Below are 10,423 nucleotides of genomic sequence, written 5' to 3' on the forward strand. Positions count from 1 at the left end.
TTACAGCACAATGCGAAAATGTTTTAAAAGCAACAATGGCAGCACTAAGTTCAACCAATTGAGGTGATCCCTGTACTAAATGCACCAATTCCTGCCATTGCCTTCCGTCATACCAGGTAACTACTGCTTTTCCCCGATTTTCCAGAGCCGTCAGTAAAGACCGTGGGGCCTTGTACTGGGCTATCTGCTGCCAGCGGCTGTAGAGGGGTTTTTGGAGCAGAATGGTCATGTAATGAGCCAGAAGTATGAGAGTATGGAGTGAAGGCCTAGCTGCGTGAGAAGATTCATGTAGCTAGTGTCAACAAGCCGACCTTGGAGAGATGAGGAAAAACAGCAGCTGAGCAAACAAGAATTGAGGGAGTAGCCGGTGGGAGCCGAACACGGAGGAGAAGAAACAAGAACTGATGGAGCCAATTAAGGAAGGACCAGTGGCAGAGCAGTGACCAATCAACACATCAAAGAAGAGTGTGTTTAGTAATATTAACCAGTAGCAATGCACATGCTTACAGCCAGGGAAAGTACAAAATGTATAAAAGGGACAGCTTATGCTTAATAAAGCGTCTTCACTTTGATTCACATTGGATTTTGTGGAGGCGTGTTCCTTCTCCTCAGATGGTGACCCTGATGAGACGCTGATCGACGGCAAGTTCGGGGAATAGCCCAGAAGGAGGTACACCGGCTGGAGTACGGCTCAGCAGGTCTGAAGACCGGGGCGAGACGGAGGACGACTCGCAAGAAAAGAAAAGAAAAGAAAAGAAAAGAAAAGAAAAGAAAAGAAAAGAAAAGAAAAGAAAAGAACGTTGCAACGGGACACTTAGTGAGGTGAGCAGCCGGGGGAAAAAGGAGATGGGCCACAATATTTCTAAAGAAGAAAGTGCGATAGTAAGGCTTCTCCTACATATCCTCTCTAAGAGAGGAGTGAAATATGATGAGCATTTGCTCCGGAGACTGTTAGTTTGGTGTCGAGAGCATGGGTTCCCTTCGGACCCCCCAGAGCGCTTTTAAGGTGGACACTTGGGAAGATATTGGAAAGGGTTTATGGGACGCGATAAGCAGTGGGGAAAAGGAGGCAATAGAACTGGCAACTGCATGGAGGGCTGTTCTTACCGCTCTTCAAGAAATGAAAGCAGAGAGGGCTGTTGCAGCAGGGGCTTTTACGGCTCTGCGTCCAACAGAGGTTAACCCTGGGGCGAGAGGTCTTCATGTTTTTGGTCAGCCGCCAATACCAGTTTTTTCAACCCCCTCCGCACCACCAGAAGAGCAGGAGAAAATTGAAACACCCCCTAAACCAACAGGGGAGCCCCCTAAACCGGAGGAAATGGAGGTTGATGAGCATCAGCCCGAGCCCACCCCCCCACCCTTCAAGCCTCCGCGAGCCGCCGATCTCGCAAATCGCGCCGAATACGAATATCCCCCTCTGCCCCCGTCGTCTCCCCCATCGCCTGCCAGCGGTCCAGGGAAATTTAAGGATCCGGTGGCTTGGGCGGAAAAATTGTTAGCAAAATTACAAGACCTGGAAAGACAGACGACCTTAACTGAGCGACAACATAAGGAGGAGCAGAGGAGAGAAGAAGAAAGGGAACGCCTACGCGGGGGGGTCGGGGGGGCCGGGGGGGGTGCTGAGGCGGCTGGGACTAGCCGCATGAGAAACATGGATGGGAATGTTGGTATGCACTCTGTCATGGGGGACGGGGGAGGAGACGATCCGCGATTACGGTGGCGAGGAGTTATACAGAATGCGCTAGTGGAGGGGGAGATTCTGCCACAGCTTTCCCAGTTATTTTGGGAAATCGGAGAGAACCACTGCGCTGGGTAGGATTACAGTGGGAGATTGTTAAGGAGGCATGGAAAGCAGTACAACAAAATGGGTTGCATGCACCTTATACCCAAGCATTTATAAATAGTATCTTTATGTCTACGCTTTTAACACCTTTTGATTTTAAGCAATTGATGGCGATGATTTTAACCCCGATGCAGGAACTCTTGTGGCGGACGAGGTGGCATGACGCAGCACAGGCTGCAGCGGTGGAAAACCTGGGGAGGGGAGATAATGATCCACTTTTAGGGATAACATTTGACCAACTGGTGGGAGAAGGGCAGTTTAGTGATCCACAACGACAGGCACGACTTAGACCAGAAGCCTTGGCACTTACTGCCACCTTAGCCCGAGAGGCTTTTAAAACCCTCCCAGAAGATGGGAAAGTAATTCCTGCCTATACAAAAATAAGGCAAGGTCCATCTGAGCCTTATATGACATTTTTAGAAAGATTGCGTGAAGCATTGGAAAGGGCATCGCTGACCGATGTAGCTCGAGAGGCGTTGCTAATGTCGTTGGCAGTCGACAACGCTAATCCTACTTGTAAGCGCATTTTACAGACATTACCCAAAAATTCTAGCCTGGCAGAAATGATAGATGCGTGTGAGCGCGTAGGAACAACGGAAGAAACAGCAGGATACATGGCGTCAGCCTTTGCGGCTGCGGTGAAACCTCTAGTACGATCAGGGAGAGGCGATCAGGGACCAAATGTTACAACTGTGGCAAACCGGGACACCTTAAGGCTCAATGCCGAGTAAAAAGTCACGAGTTTGCAGGGACCTGCAATCGCTGCCGGAAATACGGTCACCGTGCAGATGAATGCCGATCTAGATTCACTAAGCAGGGAACTCGGCTGGGAAACGGGGGGGGTGGGGGTGGCGAGCGCGAGGAGACCCAGCGCGATGACACAAAACAGGTCTTCCACCCGGGCTGCCTGGATGGCGTCGCCGCCGCCACAAGAGGGAGTGCTGGGGTGGACATTGCCACAGCAGTAGAGGTGACTCTGATAGACCCGCAAGTACAATGTATACCCACCGATATGAAAGGCCCACTGGGTCACGGGTTGAGTGCCTTACTTATCGGGCGATCCTCTACGACCCGAAAAGGTCTTTTCGTTTTACCCGGTATAATCGATGCCGATTTTACAGGGGTCATATCTATTATGGTATGGACCCCCCTGCCACCAATTCATATACCCAAAGGAGAAAAAATTGGACAACTGGTCCCCTTTAAATCAGCTGTGCCCACAGCTGGGAATCAGATAGGAGGGGTTGGGGGTTTTGGATCAACAGGCCAGGCTGACATTTATCTGGCAATGGATATCAGTAAGGCAAAACCAACAGAACGGGTAACACTAAAAGAACCTGGTGGGAAAACTTGCGTGGTCGTTATGCTGATTGATACTGGAGCAGACGTTACAATAATCAGTCAAGCAGCGTGGCCTCATTCGTGGCCATTGGAGATCCCCCCTACGCCCATTTTGGGGGTCGGGGGAATACAGACCACTAAAATCAGTACAAATGTGATTTGTTGCAAATTGCAGGATGGGAGTACCTGTACAGTAAGACCATATGTGATGCCTGTCCCCATTTGTTTACTGGGGAGAGATGCATTAAGTCAATTAGGGGCACGCTTGGTAACTAACAGTGAGGGTTTTTAGAGGCGGCCATTGATGAAGGGCGACCGATCCTAAAACTAACCTGGAAAACAGAAACCCCAGTTTGGGTTGATCAATGGCCGCTGTCTGCAGAAAAAAATCGCCCACCTTGAAAGCTTGGTACAGGAGCAACTGGAAAAAGGTCATATTGAGCCCACAACAAGCCCATGGAACACCCCAATATTTACTATTCCGAAAAAAAGTGGCAAATGGCGTTTGTTACATGACCTTCGAAAAATCAATGAGGTCATGGATGATATGGGAACCCTACAACCAGGGCTCCCATCCCCCAATATGATCCCTAAAGACTGGGACATTTTAATCATTGACTTAAAAGATTGTTTCTTCACCATCCCTTTGCACCCTGATGACTATCAGAAATTTGCTTTTTCGGTGCCATCAGTGAACAAAGCTGCACCTATGAAACGCTATCATTGGGTTGTGTTACCACAGGGAATGAAAAATTCACCGACGATGTGTCAAATGTATGTGGCCTGGGCACTTGCTCCTGTGCGAAGGAATTTTCCAAATTTGATTATATACCATTATATGGATGACATTCTAATAGCAGGGAAACAATTGGATAAAAAACAATTGATTAATACACTGCAGACTGAACTAGCAAAAGGTGGATTGCAAATAGCCCCAGAAAAGGTACAACAGGAGGAAAATTGGAAGTACCTTGGGTGGGAAATTACCAAAACAACTGTTAGACCCCAAAAACTAGAAATTCGTGTGAACATCAGTACTTTAAATGATGTACAAAAACTGTTGGGAGACCTCAATTGGGTGCGAACCCTGTGTGGTCTCACCAATGCTGAATTGGCACCTCTGATGCAATTGCTAAAGGGAGGAAGCGGTGCAGATGCCCCCCGCACATTGACACAGGAAGCTGAGCAGGCATTGAAACACCTGAGTACCAAAATAGCTATGGCATACACTCACCGTTGGGACCCAGATTACAGTCTTGGACTATTGGTTATCAATCACGATCGCCACCCCCTGGCATTAATTATGCAGTGGGTGACTGACAAGGATCCTCTACATGTGCTGGAATGGATCTTTTTGCCTATGCAACCAAAACGTACCATCACTACGAAAGTAGAGGCCATAGCACAACTTGTAATGAAAGGAAGGCAGAGGGTTGTAGAGATAGCAGGTGTCGAACCTGCTTTTTTGGTTATTCCACTGGTTGCAGAGTATCTACAATGGGCATTACAAAATTCCATACCATTACAAGTTGCGTTATTGGATTATAGGGGCGAGTTGAAGGTACATCTACCCCCTCACAAATACTTCTCTGTGCTGCAATTGGGTCAATGGGAGGAATTACCAAAAAGGTCAGAACGTCCGGTCAGTGGTGTCACCGTTTTTACAGATGCTGGAGGCAAAGCTCAAAAAGCAGCACTAACATGGCTAGACAATGGGAAGTGGCATGATGTAATTTTATCTGACATTCAGGGGTCTACACAACAATTAGAATTGCGAGCTGTGGTGGAGGTCTTCCGGCGATGGAACACAGCACCTGTTAATGTGGTGTGTGACTCTTTATATGTCGTAGGGATTGTCCAGAGGATGGAGCGTGCTCTGCTCAGAGAGATAGCTAATGAACAACTATACCAACTTTTTCATGAATTATGGCTTTTGCTGACAGAGCGACTGCATCCATATTTCATCACACATATCCGTAGTCACACAGGACTCCTGGAAGGCTTAGCTGAAGGCAATGCTCGGGCAGACAAACTTGTCGCACCTGCCTGGGCTGCGCCTTCAATTGATCGCTTCGCTCAAGCACAACGATCCCATGCCTTTTTCCATCAATCTGCTAAGGTACTGCGGCGTCAGTTTGGGCTACGCAGTGCAGATGCACGTGGGATAGTCCAGTCCTGTCCAGACTGTCAACATCTTGGGGGTGGTTTAGCACCTGGTGTCAACCCCCGCGGTACTGGACCGTTGGAGATATGGCAAATGGATGTAACACACATCCCCGAATTTGGACGGCTGAAATATGTCCACGTGAGTGTTGACTGTTTCTCCCTTGCTACCTGGGCTACAGCACAAACAGGCGAATCCAGCAAACACGTTCAACGACACATGCGTCCTGCTATTGCAGCCCTGGGCATTCCACAGACGATTAAAACGGACAACGGCCCAGGCTATGTGGCACGCGCCACACAGGACTTTTTCCAACTGTGGGGTATAACGCATGTAACAGGTGTCCCACATTCACCAACGGGACAAGCTATTGTGGAGCGCATGAATCAAACTCTGAAACACCTTTTACAAAAACAAAAAGGGGGAGAGCCAGGGCTATCTCCTCCTGACAGGTTGTGTAAAGCGCTTTATGTGCTAAACTTTTTACGCTTGCCACAGGACTACTCTGTACCTCCGGCAGTAAAACATGGTGCAGGGTTAAAGGGAGGTATGGAGGCTTTTCAGAAAGAACAGGAACAAGCCAAAGTGATGGTAAAAAATGGGGTGACTGGTGTGTGGGAAGGTCCAATGAAATTAATAACGTTGGGTTGAGGGTATGCATGTGTCGTTACAGATACAGGAGCCAAATGGGTACCAGCTAAGTGGGTGAAGCCGTGGCTACAAAAACAACCTGAACTACAGGAGCCAACTCAGGATCTGCCTCGGAACACTGACCTCTCGAGAGATCCAGTGCCCTGACTGCGGGAAGTGTGAAAAAAGGTTTGCGTGGGAGGTATAGAAAAGGGAGCAAAAGGCGCGGTCATGATGAAGCAAGGGGTTGTTTTTTCTGCGTTAAGCCTGCTTTGGATCCTGGACCTGACAAAAGGTCATCAACCGATAGTCCTTCCACCGACACCGTGGAAGGGGAGTCACAACGTTTGGGTGACTCTGATGCGGAGCTTGAACCAGACGCAGTTTTGTGCCTCCTTAGCTCGGCCTGAACAACCCTTTCATACATTTCTAGTGGGGGTCCCCTTAAACAGATCTGAAAGTAAGGAGATAGTGGCAGGGTTGAATGTGCTGAAACAGAGCCTCTGTGAGAATGCAATGAAATGTGGCGAACATTGGGATTTATGGGACGATAGCTTGCCTGTCAGTCCCTTAGAGCCCCAAGAACTTGACATCCTAGGAACTTTAGAGGCAGAATCCTGTGTGTTTTTCAATTACACAGAGGGATCAAACATTTATCAGAACGACATAAAGAGATTACAAAATGTCACACCCAGTAATCCATTGTGGCAAAATGAATCTATCTGGTGTGCAAACGTAGGGCGCAGTCGAACAGAGCCAGCACCGGATTTGGCCATGCCTAGAAAATTACCAGAAGGTTTATTCCTAATTTGTGGAGATAGGGCTTGGCCAGGGCTGCCCAGTAAAAAACTGGGAGGTCCGTGTACCATAGGTAAATTAAGCTTACTAATGCCTACACGAAAGGTCATATTAAACCACACTAACCTACACAAGATTAAAAGAAGTGTCACTACCTTAGGGAAAGAATGTAAAGATGAGGTAGAACTATGGTCTAGGACCAAAGTAGTTCTTTCTTCTGTTTTTGCACCGGGTGTGGCTGCTGCACAAGGACTAACACAATTGCGAAATTTAGCTTGCTGGGTTGCAAAAAGAGCTGATCAAACTTCTAGAATTTTAGGAACATTAGCCAATGATGTAGATAGTATCCGACATGCTACCTTACAAAATAGAGCTGCTATAGATTTTTTATTATTAGTGCACGGTCACGGATGTCAGGAGTTTGATGGGATGTGTTGCATGGATCTGAACGATCATTCCAGGTCAATTCATAAGCAGATCAAAGAGCTCATGGATGCCACACAGAAAATACGGGAACAGCATGGGTTCCTGGATGACTGGTTGGGTAATTTGGGAATTGGAGGGTGGCTGGTCGGATTGATTAAAATGCTATTGATGGGATTGTTTGTGATTTGTATTATCATGCTTGTATTACCGTGTTTATTCTCCTGCTTGCAAAGGGCCCTGCAGCGGACAATAAACACGGCCTTTCTGGCTCAAGAAAAGAAAGGGGGAATTGTAGAGGGGTTTTTGGAGCAGAATGGTCATGTAATGAGCCAGAAGTATGAGAGTATGGAGTGAAGGCCTAGCTGCGTGAGAAGATTCATGTAGCTAGTGTCAACAAGCCGACCTTGGAGAGATGAGGAAAAACAGCAGCTGAGCAAACAAGAATTGAGGGAGTAGCCGGTGGGAGCCGAACACGGAGGAGAAGAAACAAGAACTGATGGAGCCAATTAAGGAAGGACCAGTGGCAGAGCAGTGACCAATCAACACATCAAAGAAGAGTGTGTTTAGTAATATTAACCAGTAGCAATGCACATGCTTACAGCCAGGGAAAGTACAAAATGTATAAAAGGGACAGCTTATGCTTAATAAACGTCTTCACTTTGATTCACATTGGATTTTGTGGAGGCGTGTTCCTTCTCCTCAAGCGGCTTTTGAATCACTTGTAACTCTGAATGAGCTTGTAATAATTTGTGACTGGGAAGGTGATAAGATACCTGCCCTTCAAATCCTTCCAGGGCCAATTGAAATGGTAAACTGTTTGCCATACACCAGCTTATATGATCGCGTTCAGTGGGAATTATCAGTCGACTGGGGTCTCGGCCCCTGAGTTGAACGCATCGTGTGCGTCCTTTCGTGATTGTTTTCGATATCAGCTCAATCTGAGTGCTCACTGTTTTTCATGGTTGAAGGGATAAAAACAGCCACTCTAGAACGTGTAGCGGATCCTGCCAGCGCTGGCCCAGTAATCCCATGGGATGATAGTTGGCAATGGCTACATATAAATTTACTGGCGTCTCTAAATCCACACAATGTACCTTTTTCTGCCGCATACCATTGGCGTATTGTGGGACTGTTTTTCATGCCTTGCGGTAATACCATCCACTGATATCATTGACAAGGCGCCATGTTGTTCCTACTAGGTATTGAAAAAGCAAATTTGCATTTGTCAGTTTCATGTAAAGGGATGGTGAAAAAACAATCTTTCAGATCAATAACCAAAATGTCCCAGTTTCGTGGGATCATAGTCGGAGAGGGCATGCCTGGTTGTAAGGCTCCCATCCCCTCCATCACATCATTTACTTTCCGCAGATCCTGCAGTAGTCGCCATTTACCTGACTTTTTCTTAATCACAAACACAGGGGTGTTCCAGGGGCTATGGGAAGGTTCTAAGTGACCTTGTGCTACTTGTTCTTCCGCTAATTGTCGTAGGGCTACACACTTTTCTTCAGGAAGGGGCCACTGCTCCACCCAAACGGGGGTGTTTGTTAGCCAAGTTAGAGGCAGAGTTGGTCTCTGTGCACCCTCCACAACAGTGGCCCCTATTAAAAATCCTTTTGTGCACCAATGACCACTCCCCATTGTCCCAGAACATCCCGTCCCCACAAATTCAAGGGGACATCAATCACGTAGGGTCGCACTGTCGCCGTCTGACCCTCAGGGCTCTGAACTTGCACCATAAATTGGCTCTGGACACTCTGTGTCGCACCACCTACTCCCGCCAGCATGGAGCCAGCCGAGCAGGTGGGCCAGGATCGAGGCCATATATGTGCAGATATGATGGTCACATCTGCTCCCGTATCAATCATCCCGGTCACCTGTATTGTCGAGGGGGTTCCTTTGGCGAAGGTGAGTATACAAGTTAAAGTTGGGCGGGTATTCTGTGTGCTCTGAGCCCAAAAGATCTGCGGCGTTCCTGTCGAACCGACCCCCCCCCTCCCCTCTGATCTTATCCTGTTTACAAGTGACTTGCGCTCAGAAAGGAATCAACTGTGCGATCCGGCTACCTTCGGAAATTGACACGGGGGGGGGTAGGAGTCCATACCATCGCACAAATTTGACCCATATAGTCTGCATCAATAACTCCTGGTAAAACAAATAGACCTTGCAAGGTTACACTAGAACGTCCGAGTAATAGTGCACTTAACCCGTTTCCAATGGGTCCCGCGGCATTCAGTGGAACCTTATGCACTCTGCTATTCTCTGTTGTGATTGCGGTTGCTGTGGTAACATCCAGTCCGGCGCTCCCTGCGGTTCGGACTGCGAGTTGACTGCATAGGCCTGGAACTGGCTGGGAAGATTCATTTGTGTCAGCACGCGGTTCCCCCCCGCGTTCTTTCTCCAGTTTCCCTGCATTCTGCAGCTGCTTGTTATCAGCTGACCTTGAGCATTATACTGAGACCTGCACTGCTTCACAAAATGCCCCAGCTTCCCACAGCGATGACACATCAAAACAGAGTTACCTCTCCCACTCAGCTTCGACTTCTTAGGGCAATTTTTCTTAAAGTGACCTTCTTGCCCGCATGTATAACAACGATGAGCTACCTTAACTGCTGCCGCAAATGTTTTTGTTAAATGCTCCATCTGAAACGTGGTGGTTCCTACTTTCCCGCAAGCATCCATTAGCTCGGTTAAGGTGGGGTTACGGTTTGCCATCCCTGCAATAACTTTCCTGCAGTCCTCGTTTGCGTTGTCCTTCGCTAACTGTAACAACAACGCTTCTTTAGCAGCCCCGTTTTGTATTTGTTTTTCTAAGGCATCTCTCAACCTATCTAAAAATGACATGTATCCCTCACCTGGACCTTGTTTTATTGTGGTCCAAGATTGTTGAGGAGCACCCTTATCTGGGACCTGCAACAGGGCCTGGAAGGCCGGTTCTTTTCCCTGTTGCAGGATTAAAGGATGCAAGCGAGCTTGCAACTGAGGAGAATTCATCGGAGGATCTCCCATCAACTGCGGTATCCCGGCCCCAAAACGGGGATCATCTTGTGGATATTCCAAATTCATCAATGCCTGTTCGTTAGCCAATCGCCTCCAGTGTGCCTCAAAAAGCAACATTTGCATAGGGGTCAGTGCCCCTTGAGCAATCGCGCGGCAGTCGTGGGCTGTCAAGTCTCCTGTAAAAATACTACGCAATAACGATTGAGCATAGGGCGAGCCCAGAC

At 48.0% G+C, this 10,423-nt stretch overlaps 1 long non-coding RNA gene across 2 annotated transcripts; it reads left to right on the forward strand.

Moving 5' to 3' along the window:
- Window positions 1-716: 716 nt before the first annotated feature.
- LOC137677127 (uncharacterized) lies at window positions 717-7,754 on the forward strand. Of its 2 annotated transcripts, none has more exons than XR_011050222.1 (3): window positions 717-822; window positions 6,022-6,167; window positions 7,436-7,754. It is a non-coding gene; the product is annotated as an uncharacterized lncRNA (long non-coding RNA). The 2 variants fall into 2 exon arrangements; XR_011050221.1 differs by lacking the exon at window positions 717-822 and adding an exon at window positions 5,380-5,489.
- Window positions 7,755-10,423: the final 2,669 nt, after the last annotated feature.

Source organism: Nyctibius grandis (genome assembly GCF_013368605.1).
Source record: "Nyctibius grandis isolate bNycGra1 chromosome W unlocalized genomic scaffold, bNycGra1.pri SUPER_W_unloc_1, whole genome shotgun sequence".
Classification (NCBI taxonomy): domain Eukaryota; kingdom Metazoa; phylum Chordata; class Aves; order Nyctibiiformes; family Nyctibiidae; genus Nyctibius; species Nyctibius grandis.